Source organism: Protopterus annectens, chromosome 2.part1 (assembly GCF_019279795.1).
Source record: "Protopterus annectens isolate FY-2018-M chromosome 2.part1, PAN1.0, whole genome shotgun sequence".
NCBI classification, from domain to species: Eukaryota; Metazoa; Chordata; order Ceratodontiformes; family Protopteridae; genus Protopterus; species Protopterus annectens.
In genome coordinates, this window is record NC_056729.1 from 690,386,745 (window position 1) to 690,409,856 (window position 23,112).

At 40.4% G+C, this 23,112-nt stretch overlaps 1 protein-coding gene across 3 annotated transcripts in view; it reads left to right on the forward strand.

The window, feature by feature from the left end:
• SCMH1 (Scm polycomb group protein homolog 1) overlaps positions 1–23,112 on the forward strand; it is a 1,495,203-nt gene that overhangs the window by 457,939 nt on the left and 1,014,152 nt on the right. The window lies entirely within an intron of this gene.

Consider the following 23,112-nt stretch of genomic DNA (forward strand, 5'->3'; position numbering starts at 1 on the left):
GTCGGCTGCATCTTTTATACCCCTGACGCACTGACGTCAGGGAAGAGGCGACAGCAACCATTGCCAGACCTAGACTTTGGAATTCAGGCCGACTGAGGGTAGCCTGCCAGCAGGATAACCCAAGTGTAATGACTGCAACAGTGAATGCACTCGAACATCTACATTTATGGTAAGTGTACACAACTGTACTTTCCTTCATACCTGACATACACCCTGCACTGAATACTTTTTTTTAACTTTTTGTGAGAATGAACTACAGCAGACTTTGTCCTGTGATTTTAAATGTTCATATTACAACTTGACATATGATGAGAATTTAGCTCTTAAAGCTTTACGAGAATCTGATTCACTGGAAATAAGATCTGCTAACAAAGTTGGTGGCATTGTTGTTTTAGATTGTATAGATTGTTAGACGTATGCATGCTATAATTAATGATAAATCCACCTATTTAAACATGTACAAGTACCAAGTTAATGGCATAATGAGGAAAATTAAATTTTATATTTATGATCTTTTAATGACATACCTTATTAATAAGGAATTATATGATTATTTTTGGTTGAACATCCTTTTGTCCCGAAAATACATAAAGATGTACGTAAACACACCCCCCCCCCCCCCCATGCGACCTATAGTCTCCAGCCAAGGCTGGATTACAGAACTGCTGTCAATTTTTGTTGAAAAATCTTTACGTCCTCTTCTCAATGACATACCTGCTGTTCTGAGATATACCAAAGTGTTTTTACATGATTTATATGCATGGCAAAATGAGCGTAATGATTTATATGGATTGCTTTTTGTTACCTTGGGTATTAACTCGTTATTTACAGTAATTCCCAATGATGCTGGAGTTGAGAGTGTTAGGATGATGTCCTTCAAGGATGCAACTGCAGTCCTGACATATGGGTTGTCCTGCCTCAGGCAGCCCTTCGGTCGGCTGGATTCCAAAGTCTGGGTCCGGCGTCGGCTGAAGTCGCCCTTTCCCCAACGTCAGAGCGCCTGGGGTATAAAAGCGTCAGCCGACGCCATCTTCTTCAGTCTTTCTTGCCGCGCGGCGCCCGAAGCAGAAGCAGTTCGCAAGTGCCGGTCGACCAGCTCCTGTGTTTTCAGCTACTGAAGTCTTCAAAAAAGCTAAGTACCCCGTTGGGGACCTTTTCTTGCCTCAGCCGATGTCAGATAAAACTGTAAAAGTTAATAATTGTTTAACTTGTGGGAAACAAATACCTCATAAGGATTTCCACTCTTACTGCTTACCCTGCCTAGGCCCAGAACACAACGTCTTGGCCTGTACAGCTTGTGCTTCTTTCAATAAACGCACTCTTAGGCGTCGGACAGAGTTTGCACAGGATTATTTTGGGGAAGATTTCTGTTATATCATGCCGTCGGAGCTTCCGACAGCACAATTACCTAAAAAAACGGAAGGATAAGGACCGACACCCACGGTCCGCGGTCTCGGCCGACACCACGCTTAGGCCTACCACGAGTGTCTCGGTCTCTTCTGAGCCGGTTTCACAACCGCTACAGACCAATGACACCACCCCACTGGTTACTTCGGTACCGGAGGCCAGCTCGGTGCCGGTTTCTGTTCTCCCTTCTGAGACCGTAGCCCAGGATATTTCTAACACCATTTCTGTGGATAAGACTACTCCAGCACGTGGGGCTGCCAGGCCTCCAGTGTCTATGTCCATTAAGGCCTACACACGTGCTAAGGCTGCCAAACAGGCTAAGTGTTTCCCTCCAAGATCTGTTTCTCTGGGATCCACTTCTGGTTCTCAAATTTTAAGTTTAGCTGAGGACCTTATTTCTTTAATTAGGGGTTCTCAGCCACATCCAGATAGAGGCTCTCAGCCGCCTTCTGTCAAGAGGCCTAGGGTTGAGCAGGTAGATCCCCAGTCCTCCGATGAAGCCTCAGATGATTCTGCACATTCAGACTACCAGGAGGAGGCCTTCCCGGCCTACGAGGATTCTGATGCGGAGGAATCCATTCCCTCTGCTTCTCGTCCTGAGGAGTTTTCCTTTGGGGAAATGCTTCATTCCATGAGGGAACACTTCAAATGGCAAGGCCAAGAATACTCAGATTCTAGGAAAAGGTTAAGGGAATTTTTAAAGCTACCTCAGCATAGACCCTTAGCTATTCCTCCAGTTTTAAATGTTTTAGATGATGTGTACTTAGAATCTAGTGTTTCCTGACTCCCTCCCCCCTGCTCCTGTCAAGCCAGACAGGTACTACAGGGTCCCAGACACACATCAATTTCTGTACAAGAGCCATACTGCTGACCCTGAAACTATTTCTCAGGGGCCTAAAGGGGTTTCCTCCACTACTGCTAAGAATCCACTTCCTTCGGAAAGAGATTCTAGGGCTTTAGAAAGGTGGGGCAAGAAAGTATATACATCTTCCACCCTTTCTATGCGAGCATTAAATTGTCAATTTCATATGATTCAGTATCAGGAATACATGTTGGATGACTTGCAAAAGAAATTGGCTTCCCCTGAACCATTAGATAGAAAGGGGTTACAGGAATTGGTTTATAATACTCAGCAGGTTAGCAACCATTTCCTTCAGTGTGGATATGATGCATTGGAAGCTTCATGTAGAGCAGCAATGACAGGTGCGGTCATACGCAGACATGCTTGGTTAAAGGAACAAACATTGCCACCAAGATTCAGCAGGAATTGGCCTTCTAAGCATTGGTCCTTTCCAGACACAGACAAATTTCAAAGAGGCAAAAACAGACGTGGCAGAGGTAGAGGGCAAACTCGAGGCTCCTACAGAGGACGTCAATGGCAGCCTCCGAACCAGAGAGGTGGGGCAGGACCTTCCACTGCTTCGCAGGGACAATCTCAATGACTTGACTTTGACTCCGCCATCCAGGGCTCAATTAGAAGCACCTTTGGGCGGAAAATTATCTTTATTCTCACAAAATTGGCACAATATTACAAAGGACAAATGGATACTGGACATAATAGACAAAGGATACAGATTCCATTTTCATACACTACCAACAAGACATGGCAGGCCATACCTGCCACCAAATCAAAGGGCAGAGGCACTCAAACAAATAACAAACCTACTTCAAATAAGAGCAATAGAAAAGGTTCCTTCTGCAGAACAAGGCCAAGGATTTTATTCAAGACTGTTCCTTGTTCCAAGAACAGAAAACCAATGGAGACCCATTTTGGACTTGTCCGCACTGAATACTTACCTTATTGTGCCAAAATTCAAAATGCTGACTTTACAGCAACTCCTTCCCATGCTGGGCAAGGGGTCTTGGCTGGTAACTCTGGACCTCAAGGAGGCATACCTGCATGTCCCAATCAGACAAAGTTGCAGAAGATACCTCAGATTTCTTGCAGGCTCAGAGCATTATCAATTCTCAGCATTGCCCTTTGGCTTATCTACTGCACCCAGAGTGTTCACGAAATGCCTGGCATCAGTAATTGCACATTGCAGATTTCAGGGGATACAAATATACCCTTATCTGGACGACTGCCTTATACAAGCGGACAGCCAACATGCCTTGGTAAAAAACCTGGACTATGTCATTCACCTACTGCAGGCCTTGGGATACACAGTCAATATTCAGAAATCAAGTCTCGTACCATCCCAACAAATACCTTTCCTGGGTGCCACACTGGACACAAACACCCAGATGGCGTTTCTGACAAAAGAAAAACAAAAACAATTACCAGAATACTTCAGAAAATTCGCAACACACACCCAGATGACTGCGAGGAAAATCCTGCAGGCCCTGGGTTTCATAGCATCTTGCATTCTTCTGATTCCACACGCAAGGCTGCATATGAGGAAACTACAATGGTATCTAAAAAGTCTATGGTCTCAACACAGCCACAGCCTGGAAGCATTGATCCCACTCGTTCCATGCCTTCAAAAGGAATTTCTGTGGTGGGCCCAAGCAAGCCAGATAAACAAAGGTCTGCCTTTCAGCAAGCCTCATTCAAGTCAAACCATAACAACAGACGCCTCAGACCATGGATGGGGGGCGCACATGGAGGGCAGATGCATTCAAGGACAATGGGCACAAAAAGAAAAGCACCTGCACATCAACCTAAAAGAAATGCTGGCAGTGATACACGCAATCAAGGCCTTCAAAAAGTTCATGCATGAGGGCCATCTACTAATAAAGACAGACAATACCACAGTTATGTGGTACATAAACAAGCAAGGAGGTACCCATTCCTACCCTCTTTGCAGACTGGCAATGAATCTCTGGGATATTTCCCTACAATTGAAAATAGAGCTACAATCCCATTTTGTACCAGGGAAGGACAATGTTCTGGCGGACAGCCTAAGCAGAAACATCATGGATCCACACGAATGGATGTTGCATCCAGACATTTTCTTACAAATAACTCAAGCATGGGGAAGGCCGGACATAGATCTTTTTGCCTCCCACCTCAATCACCATCTGAAAAAGTTTTGCACAAGGACATTACCATCCTCAAGCATGGAAGGTGGACGCTCTCTCCTTCAGTTGGAACTCTCTAACACTATATGCCTTCCCACCTCTTCCTTTGATGACCAAGGTGTTACTAAAGATCAAGACAGAGCAGCCGAAAGTCATACTGATAGCTCCAGACTGGCCAAGACAACACTGGTACCCACTGCTACGGAGCTTGACACACACCAATCCGTGGCTCCTTCCTCAATGGCCACTTCTTCTGACACAGCACAATTACAGGACACTACACCCCAGCTTGAAAACATTGAAGCTGACAGCTTGGAAGATTCCATGACTATTCCTCAGGATACACTTTCCAAAAGGGTAAAAGATATCATCCTGGAGGCGCGCAGACCTTCCACTAGAAAAACATAATCAGCAAAATGGAAGAGATTTCTTATCTGGAACAGCAAAAAGGGTCAAGACCCATCAGTGATGAGCATTCCACAGATCCTAGAATATTTGGATGAAGTGCTCCACAATGGCCTTTCATATTCTTCCATAAAAATACATGCTTCAGCAATATCTGCCAAATATAACACTGATCCGCCTGTATTTTCTCACCCATTGCTAAGACAGTTTCTAAGAGGTATAAAGAACATCAACCCTCCAAGGAAACCACCAGTGCCTGCATGGGACCTCAACTTCATGCTGGAAAAATTAACTCTTCCTCCCTTTGAACCAGCAGCATCTTCAGAGTTGAAATTTCTGTCTTGGAAGACAGCTTCATTCTGACAGTAACCTCAGCAAGAAGAGTCTCTGAGCTACAGGCCCTTATGGCAATTTATTTATTTATTTATTTGCAGTTGGTTTACCAGGATAGTCCATTGTGCCTAAAAGAACCCGTTTTCAATGGAGTCCTGGGGAGAAAAGCTCCAAAAAAGAACAGACATACAGAATATGTACATACACTTGAAAAAGCTCTTAATGCAAACTAACAGACAAGGTGAAAACAACAGAGCTAAGCTACTTATACAATGTAAAAGAGAATACAGTCATTGCTTTTGCATTTGAGATACATTCAAAAAATGTGAAATATTAGATAAAGTACAAAAAATGAGAGGTGAGTCAGGGCATACACTTGAAAAAGCTCATAATGCAAACTAACAGACAAGGTGAAAACAACAGAGCTAAGCTACTTATACAATGTAAAGGAGAATACAGACATTGCTTTTGCATTTGAGGTACATTCCAAAAATGTGAAATATTAGATAAAGTACAAAAAATGAGAGGTGAGTCAGGGCATTAAAGAGGTAGGATTATATTGTTGTATAGTGTGGTTAGATTTGAAGAAAGTAGTAAGTATAAAGGCTTTGTTGAGTAGGAAGTGAATGAATGGGGATGAAGGATGAAGGGTTCATATTTCATATTTTTATGATGGATGGGAACAAGAGCATTCCCATTGGGATGTAAGATGAGTATGAAGAGATTTTTTGAATGAATAAGGATTAGAGATGGTACGAATGGACGGTGGGAGTGAGTTCCAAAGACGAGCTATGTTAAAGGATAGTAGGTTTTTGCCTGGGGGGCGTTTTGGTTTAAGTATTTCTAATAGGTTTTGATTGTTTGACCTTAAGACTCTATCAGGTAAGTGAAACTTAAAAGCAGAAGACAGGGAGGGACAAAGGGAGGGGTTGTTAATGAGCTTATGGGCTAGGGTAAGCTGAATGTAATTGAGCTGATGTGGAAGTTCAAGCCAATGTAGTTTTTGGAGAGAGGAACAGTGATGGGTGAATGACTTGTGGCCGTTGGCGAACTTGGCGATTTTGTTGTAGCAAGAGGAAAGTTGTTTCTTAAGAGAGGACTGAATATTAGTTAGGAGAGGTGAACCATAGAGAAGGGAGGGAATAAGAAAGGAAGAAAACAGAGTGATTTTAGAGGTCTTTGTGAGGTATTGATTTTGACAGTAGAGCATACCCAGCTTTTGGTGGGTTTTTTTAATATTTAGGTGTACGTGGGAGTTGAAATTAAGCTGGTTATCAATTTGAACACCAAGTAACTTAGTTTCAGATACGAGTTCTAGGGTTGATTTGTTTTGACTAGTGATCAGGAATGTGTTTGTATCAAAGGGAGTAGTTTTAGAGGGAGTAAATACCATGAGTTTAGTTTTGGAGGCGTTGAGAGCAAGGTGGTTTATTTTCATCCAATGCTCAGTAATTGAGAAAGCTTCTTGTGTGAGCTTTAGAAGCTCAGGGGTAGATGTGGCAGAGCAGATAATGGTGGAATCGTCAGCATATTGGATGATGTTAGAGAATGGGATAGATTTATGAAAATCGTTTATAAAAATGTTAAAGAGAAGAGGACCAAGTATAGAGCCTTGGGGAACCCCGGTGGGGGTACTAAGAAAAGAGGAAGCGGCCTTTTTCCATTTTACAGCTTGGTGTCAGATAGGTAGCTGGAAAACCAGTTCACAGAGGAGGAAGAAAGGTTAAGTTTGGAAAGTTTAGTTAATAGCAGGCTGTGCGAAATGGTATCAAAAGCCTTAGAAAGGTCAAGTAGTAGGGTAGAGACAATATGGCCGGAATCACGAGCTTTATTTACAGTTTCTAGATAAGAGAGGAGGGCTGTTATGGTGCTATGATTTGGCCTAAAGCCATGTTGTGTAGGTGTGAGAAGGTTATTGTCTAAAAGATGTGGAAGTAGTTGAAGTTGAACACATTTTTCAAGTAATTTAGAGATGGGGGACAAGATAGCAATGGGGCGGAAGTTGTTAACACTGCAGTTATTACCGCCTTTATGAAGGGGGATGATAAAGGCTTGTTTCCAGAGTTGGGGCACTGTACATTCCAGGATTGAGCGGTTGATGAGAATGCTTATGGGATAGGCAATTGCATCAGCAGCAATGTTTAGGAAATATGAGGGGATATTGTCAGGTGCATTAGTGCCGGGCTTCAATTTTTGAAGTAGTTTTTTTATTGTAGAAATGGGTATAAGTTTTAATGAGAATGGAGCAGAGTGGGGAGAGAAAGTATTTGATGTTGGTGAGGATGGTGAGGATGTTAGAGAGGGAGAAGAGTTATGGGATATAGTTAGAGAAGATGGGAATGAGGAAGGAAGAGAAGATGGGAATGAGGAAGGAAGAGAAGTACTTGGTGAACATTTGGCAGGAGAGGGTGAGGGGGTATTGGATGGTATAGTAGAAGTAGGAAAAGAGGAGGTTAGTTTGCTAATAGAATCAATGAAGGAGGAGTTGAATTGAGTAGCCAGGTCTAGATCTGGGGCATTTGGGTCGGGGGTAGGGGTGTGTGGTCTGCTGGGGTTAAGGAGGGTAGAGATTCCTTTCCAGAATTTCTGTGGATTTGTTTTATTATTGTTTTGGAGGGTAAAGAAGTAATTTTGTCGGTCAGAGATAATAAGCTTTTTGACTTTATTTCGGAGGGTTCTGTATTCAGTGTGGGAATCAGGGGACTTTCTTTTCTGATAAAGTGCCCAGGCTTTGTCTCTAAGGCGCATGGTTGCTAATGTATTTCTGGTAAGCCATGGAGCAGAATTATTTTTTATTCGTTTTGTCCTTTGGGGGGCTTGGGAATCTAGTAATCTTAAGAATGTAGAGTTAAAGTGGGAAACAGCATCTTCTAAGGGTAAAGTCCTAAGAGTGTTCCAATTGGTTGCTTTTAGAGAATCTGAAAAGGTTGTTGGGTTGAATTTTTTGTGGTTGCGTGTGGTAATATAATTGTGGGGGTGGTGAGAGATACAAGGGAATCGGTAAGTGAAGATGGGCATATGATCACTTAGAGCATCGGGAAGAGTACCACTGTCAGAGTGATAGTGTGGGTGTGATACAATGCAATACAACCATTTCTCATTTTTCATCAGGACAGAGTTTCTTTGAGAACCAATCCGTCATTCATGCCAAAGGTGGTATCCAGGGTGTCCCTGAATCAAGCTATTCACCTGCCTACCTTCTTTCCCAATCCTCAAAATAAAGGAGAGAGACTTCTGCACACCTTGAACATACACAGACAGTTGCGCTACTATTTGGACAGAACAAAGTCTTTCAGAAAATCTGACCAGCTTTTTGTAGCTTGCGCTGCTGGATTGCAGGGAAAAGCAATTTCCAAACAGACAATTTCTAAATGGATTGGAAATTGCATTCGATTCTGCTACTCTTTTCATGGAAAAACTGTGCCAGCTGACATCAGGCCACATTCCACCAGAGCTACAGCCACCTCCACAGCCTTTTTAAGAGGAGTGGCAACAAAGGACATTTTAGAAGCTGCTACATGGAGCTCCGTGCATACATTTTCCAAACATTACAACCTGCCTTTATATTCCAGATCCAGAGCAGGGTTTGCTTTTGCAGTCCTGCATGGGCATTTTAGCTACACCATCTTTGTCTTAGTGCCTACCACCCCCAGGTTGGCTATGGTATTCAACCCATATGTCAGGACTGCAGTTACATCCTTGAAGGACATAGTACAGTTTTGTACCTACCATAAATGTAGATGTCCGATAGGTATGCAACTGCAGTCAGGTTTTCCCTCCCACCTACCCCTCTGTGGTATTCTTTTGGGTTTCTACCCCTCATTTTAGATACCTGGGGTAATCTTTTATGGTGTATTTGTTTTTATGTTGCTGTACTTGTCTGGAATTTTTTCTCTATTTTCAAAATTTAGCCTTCCTTAGAGGGCACCTGGTATCTGGGGCAAGAAACACTGAAGAAGATGGCGTTGGCTGACGCTTTTATACCCCAGGCGCTCTGACGTCGGGGAAAGGGCGACTTCAGCCATCGCCGGACCCAGACTTTGGAATCCGGCCGACCGAAGGGCTGCCTGAGGCAGGACAACCCATATGTCAGGATTGCAGTTGCATACCTATCGGACATCTACATTTATGGTAGGTACAAAACTGTACTTTTCTTACAAGGTTGAGTGGTATGAGCAACAATAGGGTGATGCTGATTTGCTCTTTTCTGGAGTTGATACTAGAAAATAATGTTTTTATTTTCCAGGATGATTATTACTTGCAAAAAATTGGTGTGGCGATGGGGACTACTTGCGCTAATTCCTATGCGAATGCCATCCTTGTCCAGTGGGAGTTTGAGTTTGTACACAACAACAGTTTATATTTGGACAGCTTAGTTGTTTACATGCATTTTGTTGACAATATATTTATTTTATGGAAAGGTACTACAGATAGTTTTGATGAGTTTTTAGAATGTTTGGTCAGCACAATGTCCTATTTGGAATTTAAGTGTACTTATTCTTTTTCTTTTATAGATTTCCTAGATGACACTATTAATAAGGATGGACTAGGTTTTGAAAGTAAGATATATAGGAAACAATGTAAAAGGGGTAATATATTGCACAAGTTGAGTATGCGTCCAAGACATGTTCCTAGGTATATTGTTAAGGGACAGTTGTTGAGAGAAATGCATTTCCATAGTAATGATATATTAGCTGAACAAGATGTTGCTGCAGGTGAAAAACGGCTACTTTCTAGAGGCTATTCTATGCTTGATGTCAAGAGGACAAGTAAGTTTGTGCTGTCACCTAGAGATACTGTTGCTAAACCTTATTTTGGTGCACATGATGCCAGTGCAGATGTTGGTCCTGCTAAACAACGTCAGGATAACCTACAATTAGTTTTTACTTATTCTAGTGGTCCAACAGACATCTATAACATTATTAAGAAATATTGGCCGGTGTTGCTAGCCAATGAAGAGATTAGTCAGGTAGTAGGTCCTAAACCGAAGTTTGCATTCAGACGTCTTAAGCGCCAGTTATGCTGTAAGAATTGTAAAACACATATTAATGTTGTTACTTCAGAAAGAATAGTTACCATTCCATGTAGAGGCTGTTCAGCTTGTACATACATATAGATTACCAGTCATATTGTTTGTCCTGTCACCAAACGTCGTATTGATTTTAATTTTTATGCAGACTGTCAAACTGAACATGTGATCTATTATGCTGAGTGCTGTCTCTGTCAAGCCTATTATGTTTTTAAAACAAATCATAGTTTCAAGGGGAGGATACTTGAACATGTTAATTATATTAGGAAACTGGATGAACGCAGTGCTGTAGCAAAACATGTTATTGAAAAGGGTCCAGGACATAAGTTTAAGTTTACAGTTTTAGAGTTTATGACTATTAATATAACAAGGGGGATTTTAAATCTAGAAGAGAATGTGCAGAGTTACGTTGGATAAATCAGTTTAAAGCTGACATTTTTCCTGGCTTAAATGGCAGTGTCTTTGAAGCCCTAATAAAGGACTAGGAAGCTGCCTCATTAATTTTAAAATTTTATTATATATATATATATATATATATATATATATATGTTTTTTTTTTATCTAAATGGTTTTATGCTTGTGAGTTGAAACGTTTAAAGTTTTAGTACTGAATTTTATAGTAATGAATTTTATAGCAATGTATGTTTGAAGGTGTGTTGTTTTATGTGAATGTTAATTTGTTAATGCTTTCTGACATCACTGTTTGATTGTTTAAATAGCTCTTTGGCACTTTTTATCAGTGGATTGAAGAAGCTACAGTTGTTGTGAAAGCACTTACCTCATTAAACTTCTTTTGCATCCCTTCGTGTGGTAGTTGGATTGTTGGACTGCTTATATTCTCTACATTGGATTTTACATTTCCAACCTTTACCTGTGTGAGCTCTGTCTGTTTTTTACTAGCTCTAAGATATGTAAGGTGTCTATGGCATTGTAAGTAAAGGGAAGAGCTCAAGAGTTTCAGTGTTCTACAGTCTAGAAAGAGCAGTCGAATCGGATCCGAGCGATGGATCTGAACACAACAGTTGAAGAGTAAAAATGGACAATACAGATGGAACGTTATGGTGAGTACGTAACTTTTTTTTTTTTTTTCCACATTTTTTTTGTCTCAAGTTTTAATACTTTTCCTTTCTGCTAAAGTTCCTCAGGAGCAGCTCTTCCTGCTGGTAGGATTGTGTCTTTACTAATGTATGTCTTGGCTGCTTCTTAATGGCCAGATTTTGGAGCATGCACAATGCACCCTTTTAATTAACAAATCCTGCTGTGGAACACCAACCCAGATGCTTATTTGTACTTTCATAAAATTAATATAGTCTATTATTCTGTTTTCTCTGGCACAGCAGAAAATCTCATTTTTTGTATGCCCTCTGTCTTCTAACTTTATTTTTTGAAACTGCTCACTTTGAGAAGCCTCATGCTCAGCCAGCCTTTTCTTCACTTCAGCTCTGTTTTTTGTAGTTTTATCAGTTCATCTGAAAGCTTCTAGTTTTCCAGCCTTTTTATTTGAGTTGATATATTCCTTTGTTTCATTTATTGTAAATATCTCTGAGAACATTTGATTTACTTTTTCCTCTAAATTACTAGAAACAATACTGAAGTTTGAACTGCTTTTTGCTGAACATCTGCAGGATTCTTTCAAGCCAGAATTTCCTCTTAATTTTTCTGGCTGATTTTCTCTCAGTTTTTCCGATATCTCCTTTGCTAGCATCCACACAGTGTAATTACTAGTCTGTGAATGAATTTTACCCAAACTGGCAGTTTGACTGGACTTTGTGTTTTCAGACTGGGACAGCTCAAATCAACCAGTTGTCCAGTGTACATCCATCCTAAAAGTCCATATTCATCCAGTTAAGAGTAGTAATACTGGGTAGTGGGAGATAGCATGTAGGAATCATTGTTTCTTTTGTTCTTTGTTTCCATTTAGATATTTTTTATTCCCCTACATTTGCCAACTAGATTTGTCCTTCTGTGAATAGGGTTTTATTTCATGATTATTAATTGATCATAACTTCAAGGAGCCTTCTGCAGTGGCTACATTGTGGGTTATCCTCTTCAGAGGATCTCTCAATGCAGAAGTCATGCTTTCTGTTATATGCACCTCTCACTGGTATACACAGAAGAGACCCACATGCAATTTTTGAAGACATCGCTGGCGTCCATAATCCACATTATTTTCCTACCATACATACAGTTAAGATCTGCTTCCTTTCTCTTTAGCAAAGTTCCCAAATTTGGGGCATAAAAAATTCTTAAGCCTTCTAAGCACTCCCATAATTTGCCAGATCATTAGCCAAGATTTCTACTGACACTGTGTTTTGTTTTCTCTGACACTGAAATTAGCTGAATTATTAGCAGACTTTCATCATTTTAATCTGATTACTGGGAGTACAGGCAGAAAAAGTTTGATGTCTGCTTGATCTTTCACAAGTTGTGACTTTGAAATTATCCACTACAGAGATCAGAAAGGCTGTCATGTGAAACTGGGCATTAGTTGTAACAAAGGTAGAATATATTAGAACAAGAGACCAGGAACTGAACAAAACCTTCTCCAAGTCTGCCACACAGGCCAGATGGTTCATGATGCAGAAGGGGACCTGTCAACAACTTTTGTTGTGCTACCTGCTGCCTGTCTGTAACAGCTTGCACCCTGGACAGCTTCCCTCATTGCTCCACCTTTTTCATGATGCAGATGGGGACGTGTCAACAACTCATGTAGTGCTACCTGCTGCTTGTAACAGCTTGCACCCTGGACAGCTTCCCTCATTGCTCCACCTTTGTGATGGCTTTCTTTATGCAATATAATCTGATGTCAGTGCAGGACCCTGCTCAGGCCTTTTTCATGAGCAGACAGCACCCCACCCCAGCCAACTTGAAGCTGTAAGAATGGAAAATGATAAAAGACCTACAGAAAAGGAAAGTAGTATTAACCACCATGTTGGAGTCCATGTGGTGCCCCCATTCTATTCTCTTCCTTGAGGCCATCCTAGATCCCATGCAGGAAGAATCCTTGTTGCAATCAAGAGCAGGTTGGTCAGGTGTCCGGCAATCTTGTTTTTTTTTCTGGGGCCCCTACTCAAGACTCTGTCTCAATTTTTATTAGCTTATACTTTGTTGTGCATTTTTCTAATAATATGAAATTCAGCCAGATATAAATATTAGATAATAATTTGCCATTGCTGAATATCATAAGTACTAAACAATCATTTGTCAGTGCTGATTGTTGGCTCGCATTGGAGGTTGTCTCTGGCAGTAGTGGTTTTGAGGTGTTGGTATGTGTAAATTATAAAAAATTATGAGGTGGTTGCCATGGACGAATGAAGGCAGTAATCCTTTTAATGCATGTCACCTGGCCAGCACAAATTAACATCTATCCTTCACTGAAGCCAAAATGTTATCCTGAAGGTTTACTGATGGCAGGCAGCGTATTTTTCTTCTGGTCCAATTTTTTCAGTTTGTCACCTGTGTTAGGCATAGCTCAGCATTTTATATTCAACACAGAAACTCTGTTGCTATTCTTTTAACATTATATTACTGTAAATAGCCGCATCAGTTACAAGCGGTTGTATAAAAACAGTCTGTTCCATTTAGTTTTGTGACTTTTGTAAGTTAAATGCAAAAAATTTTGCTTGATGGAATTCTTGGCAGCACATTTATTAGGATTCTAGCTGCTACAGTTTCTGGGTAATTGTAGTGGGGTGCTGCAAGTACACTATACAAATTACTTCATTAGATTTTTTGTTGCACCCCTACCAGTAATGTGTGGTGCTTCCAGTACTGAACCTTCCCCAAATTGTCCTGACTTGATATTTGTGAAAATACTGGATGCTCTTCAGCTGTTTAGCAGATCTTCTTTGCTTATGCCTGTGATGGTCTCTCTACACCAGGCCAGTAATCAAGGAGCCTCAATCCTCACCACTGACACTGGTGAGAGAGAGCCACTAAAAACAGGAATTGATTTCCACAGTATTTTTCAGATGCAGCTCTTTACATCAAGCACGGTTTCCCTCAAGAGCACACAGGGAACACACTCCAGACTGGGACTGGACTCTCTCTCTCTCTCCAGATGCCAAACAAGACTCATCTTGGAGCAGGGTGTCCCATTCCAAGTAGCTGACACACCCACACCTGGGTATTTGATTTTGACACACACACATATTCCTGGCAAAGGCTGGCACAGATTTACTAGCTGTGCCTCCCTCTGCAGAGACTATAAGGTAATGATGCTTCCACCAGAAGCCAATCTAAGGCTCTTACAAGGGTATCCAGTTATACTGAGTAAAATCAATACTAATGTAAATGGTAGAGTGTAACCAAAGCAGCAAGGCTTTTCGAGTGGCCAAGGCATCACTACAATAAGCACAGGTACTCTTAAGATGTTAAAAAATATTCTCTAAAAGAACAACCACAATGAAAGGTATAAAATATTTATCATTCACTCCAGTGGAGCTCAGGACGTTTGCACTATAACTTCAATGGGCGGAGCCTAAGCCTTTTGAAAGAATCAGATTATGTCCTCACATTTCAAACAAATGTTCATATGTCTGAAACCATAGGGAGTATGAAAGAAGTATAAATGGTAAACTCTTCAGCACAAACTATTTTTTGTAGTGGTAGTATTCTTTAGATTCTAGGTCTTAAACTGTTTTTATAAGTCACAGTAAACTGTTTTTATAAGTCACAGTAACTATTCTAGTTGTAGTATTTAGTAAACAACTTACAATATCTCAGCAACCACTCAAGTTACACACATACTGTCAGTATAATTTTTATTCATCTGGTGGAGAGCTTTCATGTGAGGCTAAAGAGTTCTGTCTGTGTCACTTGGTTGTTCAGATATTTAGAAAAATGTGAAAATTATATGTATATTAATTAGTATCATAAAAAATAGTTAATATCTGTTTATGTGCATTATACAGAGGTCAAATATTAATGCACTTGAGTTTATTATTGTGTAAGCTTTAAGATGAAATATTTTAAAACCTTGTACATAGCATGGCTTTGGAATTATTGATACAAATATGAGTGAGCAATATTTTCCATCTAGGGGTGTTAGTAGGAGTTAACTGCAGATGTACCTGGAGATGTTATTGGATGTAATGAATACTAAATATCTAAGTACAATAAACACCAGAGTTTCTATCACAGGAGATATAAAAATAATACAGTTGGAAAGATGCGCACAGATGCAGAAAAACAGTACTTAATTAAATCTCACTGTATTTCCTGATTTTCTAAAGAATAACTATTCCCCGGCTAACTTAATACAGCAAAGCAAGATAAGATGCTAGGCAAGATGAGGTACTTCAGACTGTGACTGCACTGAACTGCCTGACTGTGAGAGATCTTTTATATCAGGTTCCAAAGAAAACAAAACAATCTGCTGCATGAGTTCCATCCTAAGTGCTGGTTACAGAATGACATCACATTTGATCACCTGACTGGTACAATACACACTCAAAGCTTTGCTAAGATCTGTTGTGCAGTATGTGAAAGCTGTGGAACAATTTGAAAAATTTCTACTCTTCCCTTCCAGAATTCTTTGTTTAAACACATACATTTAATCAGTTATAATAACACTGTCAGTACATTTTAACGCAAACATCTGAATAAATCGGTGCCAAATTTATTTATTGTTATTTATTTATTGTCATTTGTTAACCGGGTTAGTCCAACTGGGCTTTTGGCCCATTTTCAGTAGAGACCCGAGGAGAAAAGCTCCAGAAAATTGCATAATAGTACATTGATTGCATGCAGAAGTATAGTACTAACATAACTGAAGGATTTACAGAGCTGTTAATAATAACAAAGTTGAGTGCAAACAATAACAAAGTTGAGTATAGAAGAGAACAATTACAAAGCTGTTAATACATAAAATACATGAAGTTCTATCATCAAAAAAAATTTTTTTTTCCTTCAGAATGGTGTGCAGCTAAGTGTGAGACAAGAGAGGGAGACTAGGTGGGTTTATGACAAGAGCAAGTCTTGGAGTTAAGTAGAAAAGTTTTTAGTTCATTTTTAAACTGGGTGTAGTGGGTAAGCCAAATGACACAAAATTCTCCACAAAACTCTAGCTAACTATGCTGGCATATGTTACACATGCACTGCCCTACTCTCCCTGGCACAGATGGCAGTACCTCACATCATCACAATGCCCATGCTACAAGCATTTTAATTCCTCCATTCTTTGAAGTACTTCTCTAGCGTTTTAAGTTGTTACAGCCTTGCTACTGCTTCAGCTCTCTGTTGTTTTAACTGTATCCTCCTGCATGTATTCTATGTGCAGGGCTTTATGTTATGCTTTTTAGTGCCACTTACAGTATACTACTCAGTAGTATCACTTTAGTATTTTCTGCTGTCACATACATTTATGATGCTTAGTTTCTCAGTACTGTGTATGTTGTTGTGTCTTTCGGCTTTTCCCGGTTAGGGGTCGCCACAGCAGAACTCCGGTCCACTAATGATTGGCAGTCGATTTTTACGTGCCGTGTTGCCTGCCCTGACGCACAACCTTCAACGAAGGTACGCCCATTCACGCATGTCTCCACACAGAAGACGTTGTAGCTGAGAATTGAACAGGACAGCGTCTTACTGTGAGGCGACAACACTACCGCAGCACTGTGTATATGCTGACTGATTGACTCCTGCTGACACAGGAGGTATGGAGGTGCTGTTGTGTTGTTTATTTGCACAGTTTGTTCTCTAAATAGTTGAAACATGCTTGGCAGATCTTTGCTAATTACTTAGTCACATTACTATGTGTTTATTCAGTGTATTAATAAAAGCATTACATTCTGCAAGTCTGGTTTGCTGTTAATATTACTCCCTCACCATAGTCTAGATTTGTTGGGTGGACATGCTTTAGTTTTCAAAAGTACTTTTACATATCTAAACTACTTAAACTAGTTATTGTTTTAAATATTATTTTGTGTGTTATTTTTGTTTATGGCTGTCATGACAGATTTAGTATTCTGTTGATAAATTGAAAATAAAAGCATATTTGGTGCTTATGTTGCAGGGCTGGAACAACTGCTTTTCTTATCTGAACTGTTAATAATTCTGAGTAACAAATGAAGTGCATGCCATATGCAGTTAGGCAGTCTGAACTGGATGTTGTATGATTGCAGTTCTGTTGAAAGAGAGTTTGTTGCATCTTTGCATTCTTTAGGTAGCAAAAACAAAATGAAAACTCCAGCAAAGCTAGAACTTCAACTGAGTGACCTCCCAAACCTCTTGTATCAGAGGTACATGGGATATATGCAAATGATCCTTATGAACATCAGGTGTTTCAGCTAATTGGTGATGCTGAATGCCCATGACTTGTCCCATCTTTTTAATGGGAGTAGAAGTTCTAGCTTTGCTGGAGTTTTCATTTTGTTTTTACATTCTTTAGGTAGAGAATTTCTTTAACAGCTTTGTTATTTTATTCACAGGTATGAAATGAGTCTTTTAAAGTTCTGTTCAGTTATTATGGTTCTTTCATTATTTAATTGCTGTCATTAATGGATTTATTTTAGGAACAAGAGCAAAAGTAGCATTCCAGCTTCTGTAGCAGTATGTACATTTGAAATCATGTGAAGCGCTGATGAACCAGTAAAGGCCATATGTAATATTGACAATTTGTCCAGTTTGTCATCAGAAAAAAAAAAAACTTTCAAAGTAACTCTACAAAGCTTAATGCATGTTCCCCAAAGATTTAGTTGTTAATCGTTGACCCCTACTGAAAAGTTGACTATCCTAGTCCTACAAGATGCAAAATGCAGTTGCTTCTTCATCCCAAATATCATCTAACATCTGCTTTACCAAACTCTACCCACATTCTATCATGCCTTTAAACAAACATGCCACATTGTTGTTCTATCCTCCAGTACTTCCATTCTCTTCTGTTTTCACCCCCCTTTTGCAAACCCTGTATATAGCTTCTCCAGAATTGTGTTTTAACCACTTTGTTACATTACACAGTACTTTGTTTTCATCATACTTGTACAGAAATGTATCCCCAAGCTATGAGCATACGTTCATCGATTACAACACCCTTTTTGGATGCACATTACTAAACATGTAAAGCAACTGGAAAGACCCCAGAAGTTTGTAACTAAAAAGATCGCTTAAAAGATCTGAACTACTAAGACTGGAAACTTTATCGCTACACTTAGTTTAATATGACTCTTTAGGGCAGTTTTTGTCTTGCTTATAGAGCTGTCAAGGATCCAGTGGTCCAATAACTCTTATACTTCCATAAGTCAAACAGTCCAGCTAACACTAAGGCCAGAGATCCAAATCTACACCAACAAATAAGACAAGGAGGAGGGATAGATTAGTCATGCACTGCCTACCCTTTCTCTGGAACAAAGTCCCTCTCTGAGATAAGCAGTGTGACAAGCTATCTGCCTTAAGAAAAAAGTTGGACAGTTGGATGGGTATTTATAAATGTGTCCCTGATATGTTTGGCCTATCTATCTCTCTTTGAAAACGTTTTGCTCTCAATTAAAAAAAGTAGCATTGCTTTTAGAGGCTCTGTTGATCATGAGAAAGCATCAATTTGCTTTTGATTAAAAAAAATCCTTGTACAAGAGCTGTTGATCATGGAAAGGCACAAACAAAGAATTTTAATAGCTATTTGAAAACAGTAGAATATATTTATATTTTTAATGGTTATAAATGCCATTTGATGCACTGTTTTCCATGTGGCTTTAGGAGCGGAGGTAAAAGTACATTTCAACACTGAACAACATTTCGGTCTTGATTTTAAAAAATTGCATTGCTTTCACATGCACTTTTGATTATGGCAAAGCAATGTTAAATTGTTTTGCTAACGATTAAAAAATTCCATTCCTTTTTACAAGTATTGTTGATTGATGAGAAGCAACAACTAAATAATTTAGCATAAGTGATGTTTCTGGGATACCTGGTAGTGAAGAGTAATATGTAGCTGAACTATACACGACAGAAAACTTGCTTTGTTTTATGTGAAAGCAAGTATTTCTAGTGTTTACATGTGGGTATATGATCCAAGATAAAAATATGTTCAACAACAGACTGCTTTTTGCTCATAGATGCTATTAACAAGTCCAGATTCTGGATGATCTTGTGTTATAATTTATTGTGGCTCTTAGTAAGTGTAAGAAAGCCAACCGGCATTGTGGAGTTTAATTAAAAATAAGTGATATTTATCTATCTAGTATTGGAATGTACTGGTCCTATATCTATATATATATATATATATATATATATATATATATATATATTCAACAGGTTATGTCATTTTATATGTTTGCAAGTTTTATTCTTGTGGCTATAGAAGATGAGATCATAAAAAATGCATTCTACTAATGAAAAGGTCATTGCTTTCACACAGGCATTTTACTGTTGATTTAAAAAATTCTTTGTTTCCAGAAACACTGTTAATCACAGGAAGTAAAAAGTAAATAAGTGATGAGAGGTTTGTTACTCTGTCTCAGTGGTGGGCAATCACTCTACCCCTTTTGATAGGTTTATTACTTTAAACTAATGGAAAGTAGTTTTGATAAAACCTGTGACAACCCTCTGGCTGTGTATCCAAGGCTTCTGCATCACTTATCATTGATGGCAAACCTTTTTGAAAAACGTTCTCATTTTCATAGCAGCTGTTTCACTGTAACAGTAAGTTGCAGCATGTCTGCAGCAATATAAAATTTATTCTGCTTGAAGTTTTGATGTGCTGTAAGTTTTATATCCTGGGAATCCTAGCAGTTTGTACTCTTAAGCGGTGGGGTATCAGCTTGGAAAATATACACACGTCAACAAAAGAGGCAATGTATAACCATAATGATCCTCCAGTTATGTTGTGTATTTCTCATTAGAGAATGGGCAAACTGTATATCAACACCCTGATTGAAGAACATACATTCTCCAGCAGGGTATTAATGTACAAGTAATGCCCGCTGACAAAGGAGTCCACGGCTTCCCAGCAACATATCAGGCTGCCGTGGACCTTGGACTGCAAAAAAAAAAACTAACACCCACCATTATTTTACGCTTGCTAAGCAGCGGTTCTGCTGTTTAGCGAACATAAAATGTAAAAGAAAAAAAAAAGAGAGACTGTGTATGTGCGCTCTGGTGTGTGTGTATGAGAGAGATCGAGAGAGTGACAGAGAAAGTGAGAGTGATCTTGTGTGAGTGAATGCGTGTATGAAAGCAGAGGAGTCTGTGTGCATATATGAGAGAGAGAATGGGCTCTCTGTAAATTTGTTGTGTTTACTTATTATTTTGTTAAGCACTATATCATTTTTTTATATATGTTTGATGTAAAATGCTTCATCACAACACCATTGACATATACTACAGCAAATTTGAAACCTTAGGCGGAGGAACTGTTTTACATTAAAAATGTATCAAAAAAATAATATTAGTACTTAAAAAAAATAAATAAGCAAGTAAAACACAGCAATTTTACAGAAAGCCCATTCGCTAAGCCCAATAATGCACTCCATGGTATGTGTTAATGTGTAATTAACGCCCTTCCAGGGGTGTAGAGGCCCTCCGCCTGCAGCATCGAACCTCATAACACTCCTGGATGGGCATTAATTACACATTAACACACACCCTGTCAAGCATTATTGCGTACTTAATGAACATCCCCCCACGCACGCACACACACACAATATGCTACAGTCTTTATGCTAACTGTAATGTTGCATAATCCTTGATAAGTAAATTAAAACTTGAAGAAAATGGAAGTGAGAGCAGAGGTGCCCACACTAGACCTGGCTGCAGTACTTAGGAATGTATTTAACGCTAGGGCCATATGTAGAAGAGCTGAATTTGTAGCTAGGCATTTCAGGGAGAGAAGTTACCAACGCGAAATGGCGTCCATCGGTAAGTCTACTGTGGAATTTCCTAAAAAGAGAAAAGAAAAGGAAAGAGACCACAGAAGGTTAGTCTCACAGATGACTCAAAACTGAAGTCAGCCAGCCTACCATCCACTAGCACAGTGGAACTTTGTGAGGTGCATATGCAGCCCCTGACGACAACTGTATAGCCATTGCAGGCCTCTACCGAGACCATTTTGGAGTCCGGTATGCCACTAGATCAGGCTTCGCCTTCTGAATTGTCTGTCGCCAGCCCCATGGTTGGGTCTGGAGCCGCTTTGCTGGCACCAGCTTCTGAGGAGGCCTTTTGGATGACCAACAGCCATGCCACCAACCAAAACCACACCTAAGCCCATTGAATCACTGAGGCCTCTAAGAGCAAGGTCACTCCTAGGAAAACTTCCTTGGTGCTCAGAAACCAACTACCTACCACCCAACCTGCTCAGTCTCAGCAGTTACTTAATCTCTGTCATCAGGGGTAACCAGTCTGCTCAAGCTACCCCAGCCAAAATAAAAAAGGACCTTTCTCCAGAGGTGCTTTTGGAGCCAGAGTCAGAGGACTCTGAATTTCTGGACTGACACTCAACAACAGCCCTGGCAGCCTTTGAGGATTCAGATGTTCAGGAATCCATTCCTTCTGCATCCCCTTCTGAGGACCTCTCATTCGGGGCGACGTTAAATTCCCTCAGAGAGCATTTCCATTGGGAGGCTCAGGACTACTCCCAATCAAAGAAGAGATTGAGAGAGTTCCTGGACTTGCCACAACACAAACCCTTAGCCATTCCTCCCATTCTGGATATGGTGGAGGATGTCTTCCTGGAGTCTGGCCTCATCCTTGATGCCCTGCCCCCTGCACCCAGAAAGCTTGATAGATATTAGGTGCCAGATACCCATAAGTATTTGTTTAAGAACCTTGTAGCTGACCCAGAGGTCATTACTCAGAGACCCAAGGGGGCTAGGGCCAGTTCCTCCAAAATTCCAATACCCCCTGACAAGGAGAACAGAGCCTTGGACTGATGAGGCAAAAAGGTCTACACTTTAGCTATCTTAGCCATTAGAGCTCTCAGTTGCCAATTCATATGCTTAAATATCAACAGAACACGCTGGAGTTATTAAAGCAGAACATTTCCACCTTACCAGAGAGTACTACTACAAGAGAACTAGGAGATCTGATTCACACCAGCTCTCAAGTGGCCAAGCATTCCATGTATTGTGGATTTGATGCTTTGGAAGCATTCAGCAGGGCTGCATTTTCTGGATCCGTCATTAGAAGTCATGCATGGTTGAGAGAACAATCTTTGTCTGATAAGGTTAAATCAAAACTTCTAGACGCCCCCTTGGATAGGGAACAGTTGTTCGGCCCTAAGACAGAGGAGATGATTAAGAAGATGGAAGACAAGGCCAAGTCAATGCAGACAAAGACTTCCTACAGGTACAACCTCCCTTCCCCCAGATTCAGCAGGAACTTTCCTGCCAAGCACTGGTCCTTTCCTGCTCAAGCAAAAGCTTTGCAAAGGAAAGGACGCAGAGATAGGCCCTCCAGGCAACAGCAGCAAAGTTAGCAGAGGCCTAGACAGTGGACCTCTCCTACGCCTACGCAAGGAAGTTCTAAGTCCACTCCCAACCCTAAGGACTCACAATGACTCCTTTTCTCCCCTCTGCCCCCTCACAGGCTCAGAGGAAGGCTTTCCCTATTCTTACGCAAAGTGGTAAACCATCACAACAGATTGATGGGTCCTAAACATCATTTCCCCAAGGGGTACAGATTCACTTTCATAGAGAACCCCAGATTTTCAGGGTTTCCAGACATACCAGCAAATGAGAGGACTGAGGCCATCCGCCAGATTCAAAAAAACTGTGCTCAAGGAGCAGTGGCGGCATTACCAGAGGAACAAGCGAGAAAAGGATTTTATTCAAGGTTGTTCCTAGTACCCAGAAAAGAGGGCACCTGGCGCCCTATTCTAGACCTATCCACATTAAAGCTGCCCCTTCTAGTACCAAAATTCAAAATGCTAACCCTTCAAAAACTCTTCCCAATGTTGGCACCAAATGCTTGGCCAGTGACCCTAGATC